Source organism: Rattus norvegicus, chromosome 1 (assembly GCF_021556685.1).
Source record: "Rattus norvegicus strain SHRSP/BbbUtx chromosome 1, alternate assembly SHRSP_T2T, whole genome shotgun sequence".
In the NCBI taxonomy this organism is placed as follows: domain Eukaryota; kingdom Metazoa; phylum Chordata; class Mammalia; order Rodentia; family Muridae; genus Rattus; species Rattus norvegicus.
The window spans coordinates 102,683,862-102,701,453 of record NC_141534.1 but is presented as its reverse complement, the minus strand read 5'-3'; positions in this window follow the sequence as shown (position 1 = coordinate 102,701,453).

Genomic DNA, 17,592 nt, shown 5'->3' with positions numbered 1-17,592 from the left:
CCCCTGGGCTCTAGACATCTGTCTAGCGAAGTCCTGCTGCCCACTACCTGAAGTTTGGAGGAGTGACCACATGAGAGAGGAAGTGTAGCGATGGGAAAAGCCACATAGATAGCCACAGCAGTAGTGAGGCTGAAGAGTTCCCAGGGACAGTAATCATATTCCTTTTTGCTCTTCTCTTGTACCTTTATGAAGAGTCCGAACGGGTTTCATGTCATCTGTCATTTAAAGAGCCCGACTTTCAGCCGGGCAGAGTGCTGCATACCTGGAATCTCACCCAGCACGTGAGAGGCCGAGGCAGGAAGGTTGTACATTAGAGACCAGCCAGCGCTACAAATTGAGAGTAAGTCTTAAAGAAACAAACACACAAAGGAGCATCTAAATAAATGGACTAGAAACGTCTGCCAGTGCAGTTCATTACAAAATTACACTTTCTTTTTAAAGTAATCTTATAAAAGCAAACATTTCATTGTTTCATTTCATCTTCCAAGCGGCCAGTGACAAATCAGAGCTTTGTATTATAGAGAAGCAACCTGTACCCAATATCTGATGATCATCATGCGGGACCCGTGACAAAGTCTGCAATAGATCCAGTCACGTTGCACAACTGCTTATGCAGGGCTAGCTCATGTCTGACGTTTCCACAGCTTCACCTACAAGCTGCCAATGTCAGAAGGAATCCTGTTCCTTATCCCTAATCCTACTCAAAACAACCGTGTTGGGATAAGGTCCAGGCAAATCTTTCATGAGTCAGCCTCTTCCCCAACATGCTGCTCTCCTTAAGAGTGCTTGCCTTGAGATGTTCAACTCTCTGATTTCATGAACCCACCGGAAGGACGAAAGGATTAGTAAGAGATTCCTCTGCACATGTTGAATCGTGGTAGGAAAAAGAAAAACCAGTGACTCCAGAATAAGAATGGGTGTCCACAGAGCAAGCTGAGGGTCCGACATCTGGTATCTGGTGTTATCTGGTTGACGTTTTTCATGTTTCATTGTTCTTGTCTATCGATGGCAGGAAGGCTTTCAGAACCTGTGGAGTTGTCTTAAACTATTTAAATCAGAACTAGCCCTCAGGGAATTGTTTCTTTTCAGTTTCAGGAGCTCCTGGAAAGGAAGAAAACGTTTCATTGATTTTAGTTCCATAATTCAATCAATAATACTGGATCTGAAGCCCAATCCATGGGAGGGAGTACATGTTGATACTTCAGACCTGGTTAAAATCATATGGTTAGGGAGGCTGTAAGCCCTAGAGCCCCAGAGTACTGCTGTAGCTTCATTAGACAGACAGATAGGCTGTCTTTTAAATATTCATAGCTTCCTTCTAAATATTCATGTTCATTGTCCGTAACTAGTTTTGTTCTCAGCCTTATACAGAAAGGCTTCTTTTTGCAATAGAAGTGGTTAACACAGACTCATACCTAGTCAAAATGTTGGGAATATGTGACTGCTGAGTGCAATGAGACTCAGGGGGTCAGTGAATATTTACTGAAATTCACCAGAGGCATGGGAGTAGAAAGATCGAAGAATTAAAGGATGGCACCAAGTGCCATGATGCACTGTCTTCTGGATATCATGTGATTGCAATCAGGGACCTCCAGAAGCTATGCTCACCTGCACAGTACTGGGCCCATCAACATCCTATCCATCCTGTCATGGATGGGGAGATGCTCAACAGGTCCCATCTCACTGGGCAGCTATTGGCAGTTAAGGGTTTGTTGGTGAGAGCTGTCATATTCTTCAGTGTTGTAGCCACTAAGTCAGTTACCCATTCTCCAGTAAATCATCTCCTGCCTATCTTCATACTGATTTTACATTCAGTAGGGTCAAAAAAAAAAAAAGACCCATGGGAAGGAAAGAAATGACAAGATAATAATAATATAAACCTGTCTCCTAGCAATTCATATAAATATATGTAGATTAACAAAATATGAAGTTGTCAAGATACGAACAAAACTACATAAAAGTATGGAAGGGAACTAAAACTTAAAGCAAAGAAGGAGTTGATCAGGAATGAGAGAGGGATAAGAGGGCAATGAAGGGTGTTCATGGTCATAACATTGTGTGTGTGTGTGTGTGTGTGTGTGTGTAAGTTATAAAGCCAAATAAGAGCAAAGAAAGCTAAATGCTTATGATAACAATATAAAGAGAAGAAAAAGAATTCAAACGAGTTACAAGCATACAACAAGAAACTAATATGAAACTAGGTTTAGGCCAGCTCTTAGGGAGCAGAGGCAGGCAGATCTCTGTAGATTTGAGGCTAACCTGATCTACAGAGTGAATTTAAGGTCAACCAGGGATCTGTAGTGAGATCTTGTTATAGTGGAGGGGAAGAAAGAAAGAAAGAAAGAAAGAAAGAAAGAAAGAAAGAAAGAAAGAAAGAAAGAAAGGAGGAAGGAAGGAAGGAAGGAAAATGTTTTAAACTACTACATGAAAATGCTGGAATGTCATTTTGTTTTCCCCTGTTTTTCTTGCATGCAGATATAGTACTTTTTATAATAAAAAGCACACACATGCAATAAAATATTACTAGTATCTGCCTTGCTGTGAGGATGGCTAGGGAGATAAATTACATAATTGTTATGGAAGCGTTTTTTTCTCTTTAAAATGTGATCTCTGTGTCAGTCCCTGTGACCACTGTTATATTATGCCATGCTCCACCACACTCACTCAGTAGAACACAGCTGCCCCATTTTTCCTTCTTCCCTGAAATTAAAGTAAAAGCAAACCACCCCAAGGGCAAGCACCAATCCCTGACACTTACTAATGATACTCTGTTATGCTTGCAGACAGGAGCCCAGCATAACCATCTTCTGAGAGGCTCCACCCAGAGCTGACTGAAACAGATGCAGAGGCCCACAGACAAACATCGGATAAAGCCGGGGAGTCTTATAAAAGAGTTTGGGTAAGGATAGAGAGCCCTAGAGAAGATAAGAACTGTCTTGGAAGACCAGCAGAGCCCCCCTGAGCCATTGAGGACTTTCAGAGGCTGTACTACCAATCCAAAACCATACACGGGCTGAATGTAGCCTCTCCCCAAACATACGTAGTGGATGTGTAGCTCTGTCTTCATGCGGGTCGTGCAACAACTGGAGAGGGACTGTCCCTAAAGCTGTTGCCTGTCTGTGGATCCTGTCCCCCTAACTGGGCTGCCTTGTCTGAACTCAGTTGGAGAGGATGCACTTAGCAGTACAGAGACTTGATGTGCCAGGGTAGGGGGACAAGGGGGACCTCCACCCTCTCAGAGGAGAAGGGGAAGAGGGGATGGGGGAAAGTCTGTATGGTGGGGGCTAGGAAGGGGGCAGTGACTGGGAGGTAAATTGAACAAATAAATTAATTAATAGAGAAAAGGGAATTTTTTTAAAAAAGTGAAAGCAAGCAAGGGCAAATTCTCACCCAATTTCATATATAACTAAACTCTTGGGATGCTCGCCTCTCTTGTAGGACTGATTAAATGAAATTCACCAGAGGCTTATTCTTCTGTAGAATAAAACAGGGAAGGCAATTCTTAATGGCTACTACATCTGTGATTACAGGGATTTGAGTGAGTAACATGTGCTTCACAGCACCAAGACTCTCTTCCAAACTTTCTCCAATTCAGGGCCAGTGTACAAATCTATCTTCAGCATTCATGTCCTGTGATTCAGCTTTGGGGTATGCATAGACCCATCTCCTTACCAAGGATCTCACTTGATAAAGTGACTTGGTAAAGAAGACTCCAGAATGAGCAGCTGAAACCGTTTCCCATCCACATGAGAATCACAAACACAGGATCCTTTGTCTTCCCCTCACAGCCTGCTAGCTCTTCTCCTTTTTGTCTCCAGGCCACAGAACACCTTTATTCATGCTTCTCATAACAAACTTCTTTTTACAAAAATAATATCTGTCCTCAAATTGTTCAGATACTGAGGATTTTACCATGAGAGAAAGTGAGCCCAGAAATGAGGAACTACATAAATTGACATTTATCCCTTTGACATTTCCATCTGGGTAAAATTCAAATTATTTTAGACATTTTTATACTAACCACAATCTCAGAAAGAGATTGTGTTTTTGTTATACTCCCACTTCAGCATGTAATATTTTAGAGTGATATGCAAACTGGTAGGCCTGCCATCTACTCAAAGATCCTTTTAAGTTATTATTCTGTTGCTATGGAGAGACACCATAACCAAAACAACTTATAACAGGAAGATTTAATTGGTGGCTTCCTTACATTTTAGAGGTTTAATTCGTTATCACCACAGAGGGAAGCAGTAGCTAAGAGCTTTATATTCTGATCCACAGAACAGGGTCGGGGGTAGGGTGGGGGAGGATAGGAAAAAGAAAGAGAGAGAGAGAGAGAGAGAGAGAGAGAGAGAGAGAGAGAGAGGGGGGGGGAAGGTTAGGAAAGAAAAGGAAAGGAAGGGAAAGGAAAGGAAAGGGAAGGAAGGGAAAGGAAAGGAAAGGAAAGGAAAGGAAGGGAAAGGAAAGGAAAGGAAAGGAAAGGAAAGGAAAGGAAAGGAAAGGAAAGGAAGGGAAGGGAAAGGAAAGGAAAGGAAAGGAAAGGAAAGGAAAGGAAAGGAAAGGAAAGGAAAGGAAAGGAAAGGAAAGGAAAGGAAAGGAAAGGAAGGGAAAGGAAAGGAAAGGAAGGGAAAGGAAAGGAAAGGAAGGGAAAGGAAAGGAAAGGAAAGGAAAGGAAAGGAAGGGAAAGGAAAGGAAAGGAAGGGAAAGGAAAGGAAAGGAAAGGAAAGGAAAGGAAAGGAAAGGAAGGGAAAGGAAAGGAAAGGAAGGGAAAGGAAAGGAAAGGAAAGGAAAGGAAAGGAAAGGAAAGGAAAGGAAAGGAAAGGACTGAGACTACTATGAGCTTTTGAAACCTTAAAGTCTATTCCCAGTGACACAGTTTCTTCAACAAGCCACACCTCCTAATCCTTCCCAAACAGTTTCACAGGTGACTCAGCATTCAAATATAGAAGCCTTTTGTGTGCATTCTCATTTCAAACCATCACATACAAAGATACATGCTTGTCACTGTGTCAAGTGCTATATGGGTTACAAGAAAAGAAAATTATAGATTTTGAGGTTTAGGAAACTACAAAAGAAATGAATTTGCTGGGATAATTCATCTGGATTGCCAACTTGAGTGGATTGAGAGAGGTGTAGAGGAAGTAAGCATCTGAATGTGTCTATAATGGTATTTTTAAACATAGTTAAGTTATAGCTCCCACCAGACTTCAGCTGGGATTAGAGATTTCATCCTAGAAATTTCCAGAATTAATTCACTTTGTCCTCCCCAATCTATCACTAACTTTAAAAATGCCCTAAAGGTTTGCCTACAGCCAGATCTTATGGCATCATTTTGTCACTTGAGGTTTCCTCCTCTCAGACATCTCTAGCTTGTGTCAAGTTGACATAAAACTAGCCAGGACGTCTATCATACATAAAATAAAATGACCTAATATGACAGACAAGACTGTTTACAAGTGCCAATATTTGGGACTTGAGAAAAATGTCAAAACATCAGAAAACATGGATGTGCAGGGATAGTGGGAAGCTTTATAGAGGATGCAGGAATAGAGGGAGGCATGTACACATGTCAGGCTGATGAACAAACAGGGCAGAGAAATGGGACATAAAAGTCACCCTGCAGGACAGGGGTGTGTATGCAGGTGGAAAGGTGGAGGAAGATATAGGAGAAGAATAGTAGATTTTTGTGGAAAACTTAGAGGAGATTGAGCTGAGTATGGAAAAGAAGCCAACACACTTCTGGGAAATGCTCTCAGATAAATTCCCTAATCTGACTTTCAGTTGGATGCAAATTGATAACGGATTGGTCAAACTAAATCAAAGTGGAGGAAAACATGTGATTCAACTCTGAAAGCGGACGACTAAAGAACACCCAAGACAAATGTCATGATGACCAAGAGACTGTAAGGTACATAACCTTCCCAGTACTTCAGTCAATAGAATGCCAGTATTCTACAGACCTTACCTCTCCGCATTCCCACAAGTCTTTAGGAAAGCAAATAGACCAGAAAGCCCAACAGCCATTCCAAAAGAAAAAAAAGTGTTTACCCTAGCAAAATACCATCCAACACAACTGACTTTTCAAAGAACCCTTCTTAAGTTTCCTCTTCATACCTATATAGATGTTTTTGAGAGGAGAGGTCTCAACTGAAGGATGACTTCTGAAAAGTGCCTGCAGTTCTTCCTCAGATGAAAAGCAACACCAGACTTAAGATAAGATCAGATATTTCATCTAGAAAGAAGTGCCTAGAAGTATCTTGATCTATGCTTCTACTAAGCCCATTTTAAGAATGATTTTTATGATATGATTTAAACAATAGAGGTAAAGCACACAGTATACAGAATATCAGACATTCTGCTAACTCATTCTCATATATATATATATATATATATATATATATATATATATATATATATATATGATTACACCATGTTTATACAAGATACAAATAACTATCTCATCCAGATTGGGCACTAATGACAGACCAAAGTACAGATACTAGCAAAGTTCAACTTGGTGAACCAATAAGTTTTATTAGGAATACTTATAGAAATATGAGCTAAGGGTTTACTTACAGGAACAAAAATGACTCAAAGACAGATACATTACTAAAATCTCATCCCAGCACACACGACAGCTCATCAAAACTGGAAATCTGGAGCACACTGCGAGCCTGCAGGCAGCTCAACATGTTGTTGAGTGACAGTTAGTTCCCTTGTTCTGAGCCTCTTTCAGGCAGCTTAACTTGTCTGAGAGAGTCTCTCAGCAGGCCTTGCTTCTTATATATATTTGAGGAGGGATGGGGCTAGTGAATCTGGTCAGTTAATGGGACTTCCTGAAACCATTGAGTTTCTTACTTCCTGAACTTAGTGAACTTCCCTGAAAGATAGTGTTTCCCCACCCTTTAGCATATCCTGTTGTTTCACCGGCCTGCAAACATCCCATCTCAAAATATCTTGTTGTTTCATCTCCCTTGCAATATTCTGTTTCTTAGTGAGCTTAACTCCAAGGTGGAAGACTTTAACTTTAGAGGAAACTGCTACACAACACATTTCTGGGAAGTAGCTTGATTTCAATTTTCACTTCATATTTATTCTGTTTGACTTGCTCTATTTTTGAGTGAAACGGGGACTTGCTGTGCAGGTCAAAGTAAACTTGAACTGGGGATACAGAGTAGGTTGACTTCAAACTTATAATTCTATTCCCTAAGCCTTTGGAGTGTTGCAATTATAGGTGTGTGGTTGTACTGTCAGGCTTGAATTCCTGTTGTTGTTCATAGCTGCCTGCGTCAGAAGGTCAATGAGAAATAACTTACCCCAAATATTACCAGTCATTAAATGACTACTTAAAGATATGTAGATAATGCTATGGGAGGAAAAAAAGATAAACTGAGCCATCCAAATAACTAGAGAGCCAAGATCTATTACCAGCCCAAGGACTAGGAGAAATGGGACTGATAGCAGGGGTCTCAGGACAGGGCCGGCAGGTGCTACAGGCGTGGAGGAATACATAATGCCAGAGCATGCACTGGGGCAGGAGGAGGGAGGACACTGCATCTGTCTCCCCTTTCTTTCTTCCACCTATTAATTCTTCTCTAGCACCTCACACTAGTCAAATCTAGCCTCAGCAGGCAGGTGACAATGAGATTGGGCACAAAAGGCAAAGACCAGAGAATATTTGTAGGCCCTGTGGAGATCACTGGATCACTATCAGGAAAGCCAATTTCAACTCTGACCCAACAAAGAATATTTTTATCAGCAAAATGTGAGTAAAGCAGGAGTCCTCTTGGCGGCAGAAACAGAGAGCACAGAACAAGATGCAGAGTCCATTGTTTCTCACACAGAGGTAGACATGCACATGTGCATATGTGCAAACACACACATACCTGTACATACAAACATACATACACATACACACACACACACACACACACACACACACACACACACTACAGATTATCACATCAAGCTTCCAAAATAGAAACAGTAATACATTAGCTTCTTTCCATTGCTGTGATCAAACACTATGACCAAAACAGTTGATAAAAGGAAGAACTTATTCAGGTTTGTGATTCCAGAGAAACCATTGTGTAGTCAGTCCTCTTTCATAACCAGGAGACATGGCCGTAAGCAGCAGACATGGCTGCAGAAGGATAGAGGTGAAACATTACATCTTCAAATGCAAACTTGAAGTAGAGCAAGAGAGCTGGCAATTACAAAAGACTTAGTCTCAAAAGCCCAATCCCCAGAGGATACATTTTCTCCATCAAGGCCATACCAACTAAACCCTCCCCAAAGAACACCACCAACTGGGGACCAAGTATTCAAATACCTGAGACTATGGGGGATATTTTGCCTTCAAACCTCTATGAGGCATATAAAAGTTAACGTTCTAAAGACTGAAGACTTCAGCATTCATTCCTTAGCCCCTAAATCAATGCTGGGGTAACTTTTCCAAGGATAATGTGAAGAAGTAGTCGACCAACAGCTGACCAGGGAAACAATTCTACTTAAGTTAACTTGGTAAAACGTGAGTTTTTTGAAGTTACAGAAACATGGGCCAAGGGTGAGTCGTCAAAAGCAGTAACAGAAGAGAAAAAACACATTCTTGAGCAGGGGTGACAGGTGAAAGCTGCATCCCTGAAGCTCTCTGCCCGACTTGCAGGCATCTCCACTAAAGAGTCTCCCTCAGCCTCAGGAAATTCTTATGACTTTTAGAGCCTTTAAGGAGAGCTCTAAATTTTCATGAGCTTCCTAGGTCTTTTGAGCCTGGTTTCAGGAGGAAAGTTTTCACTTCAGAGGAAATATCTATACACTAAACAAGATCCAGGTTTAGAGTCTGTCAGTATATTAGAAGTGCCTTTCCTGATGATTCTGACTCTTCAGACAAAAGAGGCCTAAAGATGGAGAGAAGGGCAGACACAGAAGAATCCCTGAACACTCACACTGAACAAGAAAGAAACCTATGAAGATATGGTTGAAGGTCTCTCTCTCTCTCTCTCTCTCTCTCTCTCTCTCTCTCTCTCTCTCTCTCTCTCTCTCTCCCTCTCTCTCTCTTTCCCTCCCTCCCTCCCTTTCCCCCTCCCTCTCTCTTTCCTTCCCTCCCTCCCTCTCTCTCTGTCTGTCTTTCAAACACATACACAATAAAAGAAAAATGTGGGTTTTACATGCAATATCATGCAGACTTAACAAAAAGAAACCCTGTCATTTGTGATAAATTTAAGAGACGGGAGGCTTGGATCTCTACGACGTTGCCAAGACCATCCCATAGTGAGAAAATACTCTTTATCAACAAATGCTGCTGATAGGGTTGGATACACCCAAACAAAAGTAGGGCTCCTTCCTCTTCTCACCCAAAGGTATGTACAAAATTAACTCAAAATCAATAAAGACATAAATATAACAACTAAAAATCTAAGATTCTTAGAACAACAAAACACGAGAGTAAATCTTCATGACCTTGGATTTAATTATGAAGTCATAGGTACGATACGAACAGAATAATCAATATAAGTGTATAATAGGACTTTGAATTTCTCAAAGGCTATATACCAAATTGGTGTGGTGCTATATACCTGTAATCTCAATATTCAGGAGACTGGGACAGGAAGCTAGTGAGTTTGAGGACAATCTCCATTACACAGGAAGAACCAGGATTTGGTTTGCTTTGCTTTGGTTTTGGGTAGTGGTGGTGACTTTTAAGATGGCTGTGGTGGCACGCACCTGTAAGTTCAAATTTGGTCTGAATAGTGAGTTCAAGGCCAACCAGGACTACCTAACGACATCCTGATTCGAATAAAGAGGGGGAAGTAGGAGATAGAGAAAGAAGGAGAAGGTAGATGTGGAGGAAAGGGGGAAAGGAGGATAAGTAGGAGGAAAGGGAAGAAGAGAAAAAGGAAGAGGAAGAAAAGAGGAGTAGGAAGGGGGAAGCAAGGGAAGGGGGTGTGCTGATGGTAAATCATGTCTCCGATGAGAAATAAGGCACTTAACCATGGGTAATGCATTTGAATAGATATTTCTCCACAGGAAAAACAGATATCGGTACCAAGAACATGCCTTCAAAAGATGCTTAATATCTTCAGTCACTAGAACATGCAAATGAAACCACTGTGAGATGTCACCCACATTCTTGAGGATCATTCCAATTACAACACCACAGAGAAGGTAGTGCTGAGAGCGTGAAAAAAGCTCAGTTCCCTTGCCCTGCTTGGTAATGCCTTTGTGAATTGCCTCAGCTCCTGGGGAGGAAAAGGTGTGAGAGCCAGGGTTAGCTTTTAAGTTTTAAGTACTGTCTACGAGATCCACGAAACAAAAAAACGCCTCTAACCTGTGAGCCCCAAAGGCAGAGCTTTCTGAAGTGCTGGAGCTATTATTGATGGGAGATAACAAAGCATGTATTTTCACTTCCCTGAACAAGCTTGTTTGACTCAACTGCACTAAATGTGCTTTATCACATGTAGGCAGGAGATATATGAGCAGCAAGTATGTCAGGATGTGCACTTGCCCTGATTGAATGTAGACAGGAAGTATGCAGGCAGGAAGTTAATCAGGATATGGCTTGCCCCTGATAGGACCTGATGGGAAACAATAGCCTTATGTGGTTTCTTTTTTAAACCTCTGCAAAAGTGACTCGTTGCCATTTTCAGTTAACCCAAGAATTAGCCAGAGCCAATCATCCTGACCAGTATTTATTTAAAACTTGCTTTAAATTTGGCTCAAAATTGTGGTAATGGTCTTATTCTTCCACAGCGGGAAAAACAAAGTCTTGGCAGTTCATTGTAATTCCCGCTGACCCAGCAATCTGCGATTAGGTAGTGTAAAAATATGTATGAGTGAGAGCTTTTAGCTTTATCGATTTCACACAAAAAGTGGAAGCTGGATGCAGTAGTTAGTGTACAGGGATCTGCAAAAGGAGGATGGCCTAAGCCCTGGAGTTCAACAGCAGTTTCACACATGAGACCTCATCTTAGAAATGTTCTCACGGGGGTTGGGGATTTAGCTCAGTGGTAGAGTACTTGCCTAAGGTTAAAATGGCATAAGTCCCATGGCCACTTCTTCAGAAAACATTGTAGAGGAAAGAGGAGGAAAGGAGAAATGGATGGAGGAAAAGGAAAGGAGGGAAGAAAGGACAGAAGAAAGGAGAAAGAAAAAGTTGAACATTTATATTCATCAATAGATGGGCTGATAAACAAAAGGCAGTATATCATTATTGCAGAAGCTCATTCAGACATGACTAAAACTGCAAACATACATAAATAAAATCTTGAGATATGCTAACATGAGAGAGCTTTGCAAATAGATCCTAACTGGAACCTAGTGACAATTTTATATACATGAAAGGGTCCAGCCACAGAGGCAGTGGGTAACAGGGGCTCTGGGAGGGGTGGCAGTGACTGTTTAAGACAAGTGTTTCTTTCTGGATGGCCTAAATGTTCCAGAAGTAGGTACAGATGACAGAATGCTGTGGCTGTGCTGACAGACCCCGAATGTTACACTGAAAATGGTTGCATATGTAAAGCCAAAACATAAATTTTAATTCATTTTAAAACCAGTACCACTTACTATCTCTCTCCTAGACATAGAAACTCACCTTTCTCTTATATTGGACTTGATGTAGGCTTCGTAGACCATGGGTTCAATCTCCAGCATCACAAACCAAAGTCAGAAACAAACAAAGTTTAAAACACACACACTCTGACTCATCTCCTTTCTGCAGAAGGAATTTTGTTTTTCTGTCAGGCAGGATGGTCCATGGCTACAATTCTAACACTTAGAAGGTGTCGGTAGGAAGATACGGAGTTCTTGGCTACATAGCAAGTCGGAGGCCAGCAAAAACTAAGGCATATTGACCCGTCCAGAGGGTCCAGTTATTCAGGGTCCTGAAGAGGCTTTCTACCTGTGGGTCAATGGGGGTGAAGAGAAGGAGACCAAGCAAAGTTCTGTTGTCAAGGTCTCGTTTATTGAGAGAAATGTACAGCATTTAAAGTTCTGAGGCAGGAATTGAAGCTTAGGGTGGGGGAGCATTGGGAAGTGCCCAAGGATATAAGGTGAACCACTAAACTGCAAGATATCCTCCTTAAACAAAGAGACAACAGTCTTCCGGGGACATGTTCTTTGAAAAGGTCGAACCCTTCTCAGGAATCTGCTCAGGGACATCCGGTGTTTGCTCAGGCTGAAACATCCTGTGATTGCTCCCGAGGTCTTCCTCGGAGAGGCTTTTGTCCAACAATCTCATAATCTTACAGCAGTCACCTAGGGGTAAGCTTTTGTGGCCATACAGCTCAGAGTCATGTAGCCACCTTGAGCTATGCAGTCACAAAGTGGAAAGAAAGGAGGAGGAAGGAAGGAAGGCAGAAGGAAGGAAAGAAGGAAGGAAAGAAGGAAGGAAGGAAAGGAGGGGAAAGGAAGAAAGAAAGGAAGGAAGGCAGAAGGAAGGAAGAAGGAAAGAAGCACAATTACTGAATCATGCTCAGGGTTATCGTGCTTTCTGGAGCTGTGGGACAGCAAGCACAGTCCTGTAAACGTGCTTTATCAAGGCTAACTCACACTGCAAAGTTTAGCGAGAGTCAGAGAAATGAAACTGCAGATAAAGTCATCAGACTCTCCCCTCCTAAAAGTTGTCCAAAAACTACTAAACAGAACAATTTAAAAGCAGCATGGACTTAAAAATAGCCTGCTGTTTGGTGTATCTTGTCAATCTGTTACCACATATATATATATTCTCTAACAGCCCTCTAATTAGCACTGGCTTTCACTACCTCTGCCCCAAAATGTTTACGTTGGAAGTTACAAATTACTGTCTAATTATACTGGCTACTTTGTTTTGCATAAAATATAAATAAAATCCCATAAATGCTATTTTCAAAGTACTGTCATCACTTTTTTCTATAGGATGACTAATGAACTTTCCCAGCTTTCCCCCAAATATGAGCAATAAAAAACTTTAATTAAATGTGGCAATGTAGGAATTCACCACCACTTCCACTAGAAGCAGATTGCTTACAAGTGCGAAAAGTTTGCCACCAAGTAGAAACATAAAATTCGAGCAGAACAGCAAATTCAGCATCTGGATTACAAGTTCCAGCGATGCTTCTCAGAAGGTTTCAGCATCTCCTTTCCTGCTATGCGCTGAGGAAATCACAATACCAGTGTAGGTGCGTGGTGCTCCTCACAACAGGAATGGATTGGGAATGAAGCCAGACAAATGGATTGGGAAGATTTGGTGTATACACGCAATAGGATTTTGTTGGCTTATTTTACAGAAGAATTTTAGCAACAGTATACTTTACTCAAAAGTCATGTCAGTCTGTGCCCACATTATTATTTCTGTTACCCAATAAGTCCAAATTGATGTACTTGTTAGCTTTGTTAACTTGATAGGAGCTAGAGTTGTCTGAGATGAGGAAACCTAGTCTGAGATTTCTGGCCTGTAGATGGCCTCCTATGGGGCACGTTCTTGATTGATGATAGATATGGGAGGGTCCAGACTACTATGGATGGAGGTCTCCCTGGGAAAGTGGTCCTGGGGTATATAAGAAAACAGGCTGAGAACGTGATAAGGAACAAGCCAGTAAGCAGTGTTCCTTTGAGGACCCTGCTTCAGTTCCTGCCTTGAGTTCTTGCCCTGACTTCCCTCAGTAATGAACTGTGAGCAGTAAGGTGGAATAAACCCTTTCCTTCTCAAGTTGTTCTTGGCCGAGGTGTTTATCACAGCACTAGAAAGCAAGCTAAAGCAGGGGAAGCTTGCCCACCAACATAACGCCTGAGTACCAAGACTTAGGCCATGTCAGAAGCCAGCTTGGCCAGAGGTAATGATTCTTTCTCATGTGCCTACCCAGTCTGTCTCCGACTCTGCAGACAGCATGGGCTACCGCCCCAGTTTGTTTCACACACACATGTGTGACAGAGATGGGGCAAGGTCCAAATCCCATCCATCAGCAGTACACCTGCTTCCCACATAAGTAATCCCCTTGTTCAGCTCAGCACACCATCTCAGAGCTGCTCCTAGGCTAATTACTAGCTATTTTGGTCACTACATAAAACATTAACACTCATATAAAATTTGAAATTGCTCTGTCCCTGACAATCTTTATAAATCTCCACAGACTGTAGACATTTTAAGATTTAAGTTACAGATTGTAAAAGTGCTATGTGAAGAGATGCTTGTCAACATAACGGGCTGGCATAATTCTGTTAGAAGGTTAAAGGTCATAATTGAATCACTTTCATACACTCCATGTCATCCACAGAGGCCATAGCTAGGAACAACTTCTTATAGAAACAACAGCCTGGAGCAACACAAAGCATCCATGGAACCTGTTTTCCTGGCTGCAGCAGACGTGCCCCAGCAATCCCATATGCTGTGACACTGAGGCACCCCATCTTTCGGAGGTTTGGGGTGAGACAATATTTCTCTGGCTCACAAAGAGTTCACTCTGTAGACCAGGCTTTGTTATCAAAGAAGGGACTATGGTGAAAGTGATGGTGAGGAGATATGAATGAACAGAGCATCTATCATATTACCCAAGGTTCAGTCTTTCACAAGAACAGAGCATCACTTTTTTGCTAACCTAAAATATTCACTCTCCATTCAAATACTAGGCTGCTTAGAATCTTTAGCAACCATATAAGGGGGAGTCAGAGAGATCTGGCTAGGAACTTGAAAGTCAAGGGTTATATAAATAAAAGGTGAATTAACTTTGAGGTACCTATAAGGTATGCGGCCAATCAAATTGTCCCTTGGAAATGAACCAATTTTCCTTCTTCAGGAGCTGTGCAGCACATGTGATCGATGTCCTAGGCCTGTCCTAAGCCAGCAAAGGCAAGGCAGACAAGGCTTTCATATCAAAGACCGGGGAGCTGAATAAGAAACAGAGGAATATTCATAGTATTGATAAACAGTGTTGTTGCCGTGTAAGTGGGAAATACTCTTAACCTACTCCATACGGCTGGTCAGGGCTTCCTTGGGGAGTCATGATTAAGCTAAACTATAAAAGATGCCTGAAAAATTAATCACGTAAGGGCTTGATATAAAAAGAAGCTTCCAGTGAGTGAAGAAAATGTCTATTAGTCTTTTGGTGCGAATAAGCATGGACCAGGAGGAAGAGAGTGATTGAGGAGTAGATTCTAAGGAAAGAGAGTTGAGGATGAGGCCATTAAAAATCTTTCAGTGAAAACTGATTCCTGAACAAATGCTGGGCACTTTGGGGTCTCTGGTGGGGACATGGAGAAGGTTAAACAATAATGAGATCTGCATGCTATTGTCATTGCTTTGGCTTTAATGTGAGAGACAATAAGAGTGCGGGAAAATGTCCTAGCTCAACACTGCTGAGTGCCTTATGGCACCATTTAATAATCGCAATCTCTATGTGCCAGTAACCCCATGCAACACACATAGATTCTGTAGCGCGACCATAGCAAATATCACTCAATATCACCCAGAACTGTGCGGTCGGCTACTGGGCTCAGAAGGGAAACAAACAGAAAGGCAGTAAACAGAAAGAACAAGAATGAGAGTAGGAACTAGAATGAGAGAGAGAGAGAGAGAGAACAAAAAATAGTAGTCACTGCCCTTTTGCAATCTAGTCTCAGAAGGGCACAGTTACCATACTCTCTTCATTGATAACAAATCACTGAGCCCAACCCACACTCATGGGCAGTGTACTACAGATGTGCATGAATAAGAGGCAGAGGTCAAAGTGAGCCATTTCCCATGCTGCCTGCAAGAGCCATTTTGACACCTCAGGCATGAAATGCTATAGCCAGTTTTAAAGTAGATGCAATTGAAGTAGATCACTGGAACAAATACATGGACAGTGGAAGTAACAAGACTTGAACTGTGGGGTTAGGAGGAGATGGAAGTCAGGAATGAGTCTCAGATTATAGCCTGGGCCAACGACAGCACAATGATGCACTGTACTGAGCTGTGAATACTGAAAAGCACAGATGGGTGGGTTGTTTTCTGAAACAGTCTCTTTTTTTGGATTTTTTTTATTTATTTACATTTCAAATGTTATCCCCTTTCCCAGTTTCCTATCCATAAGCTCCCTATCCCATCCCATCTCCCCTTTCTTATATAAGGGGGTTCCCCCACCCATCCACCAACCCTTCTTGCCTCCCTGCCCTGACATTCCCCAACAGTAGGTGAGGGGGAGGGGTTCAGCCTAGGCAAGACCAAGGGCTTCTCCTCCCACTGGTGTCCAACAGTCCATCCTCTGTTACATATGCAGCTGGAGTCATGGTCTGTCCATGTGTACCCTTTGGATGGTGGTTTAGTCCCTGGGAGCTCTGGTTGGTTGGTATTGTTCTTATGGGGTTGCAAACTCCTTCAGCTCCCTCAATTCTTTCTCTAACTCCTCCAATGGGGACCCCATTCTCAGTTCAATGGTTGGCTGTGAGTATCCACTTCTGTATTTGTCAGGTTCTGGCAGAGCCCCTCAGGAAACAGCTGTATCAGGCTCCCGTCAGCATTAGCAATATTGTCTGCGTTTGGTGGCTGTATGTTTATAGGCTGGATCCTCAGGTGGGTCAGGCTCTGAATGGCCATTCCTTCACTCGCTGCTCCAAACTTTGTCTCCATATCTCCTCCTATGAATATTTTTATTTTTCTATGCTGTTCACATGCTGAGCCAGGCTGATCCTCCTGCCTTAGCTTTCCAAGTACTCCAAGTCCTAGACACTGACACTGTGCCTACCTCTGAAAGAAAAAAACATTAGGGAAGAAATTCATAATCCTATTTTGTACATGTTATGTTTAAGATGCCTATGAGACATGGAAGTAGAGCTTCAAGTAAATTTTCTTTCCGGGTCTTATCTGAAATTTAAAAAAAAAATGTAGTGTCTTTCATCAGATGTTCAAGATCAAGAGAATGTTTTTAGGAATGCATGTTTTAAATAAGAGTCTACACATTTGTTGATCTAGTCCTGTGAATATGTGGATGGATGGATGGATGGATGGATGGATGGATGGATGGATGGATGAACAGAGGGACAGACAGACGGATGGACAGATGGATGGATGGATGATGGATGGACAGATGGACAGACAAAGAAATGAAGCTTTTGGTAAAAATATAGAAATTTCGCAGTAATGAGATTCATTCTGTATTAGTCAGGCTTGTCTATAGAAAAAGGACTTATAGAATGGATTTATTAGACTGGCTTACAGGTTGTGATCCAGCTAATACAACAATGTCTGCCCATGAATTTAAGGTCCAAGAACGTAGGAGCAACTTGGCTCATGAGGCTGGATGTTTCAACTGGTCTTAAGTGTATGCTGGAGTCCTGAAGAAGTGGGCTCTAATCCCACTGAAGGGATAGACTCCCTACAGAGACCAAGAGCAAACAGGCAAAGGGAAAAACACTTTCTTTCACATTCCATATATAGGTGTGGCCTTATATCTAGGTAGCCAGCAGAAGGTATGGTCCAGATTAAAGGTGGATCTTCCTACCTCAAAAGACCTAGATTAAAGCTTTATCTTCCAACCTCAAAGATCTACATTAGAAGCGGGCTTTCTCACTTCAAATGATTCAATCAAGGGGGGAAAATTGCTCACAGTTATGCCTAGTCATTTGGGCCTTAGTTAATTCCAG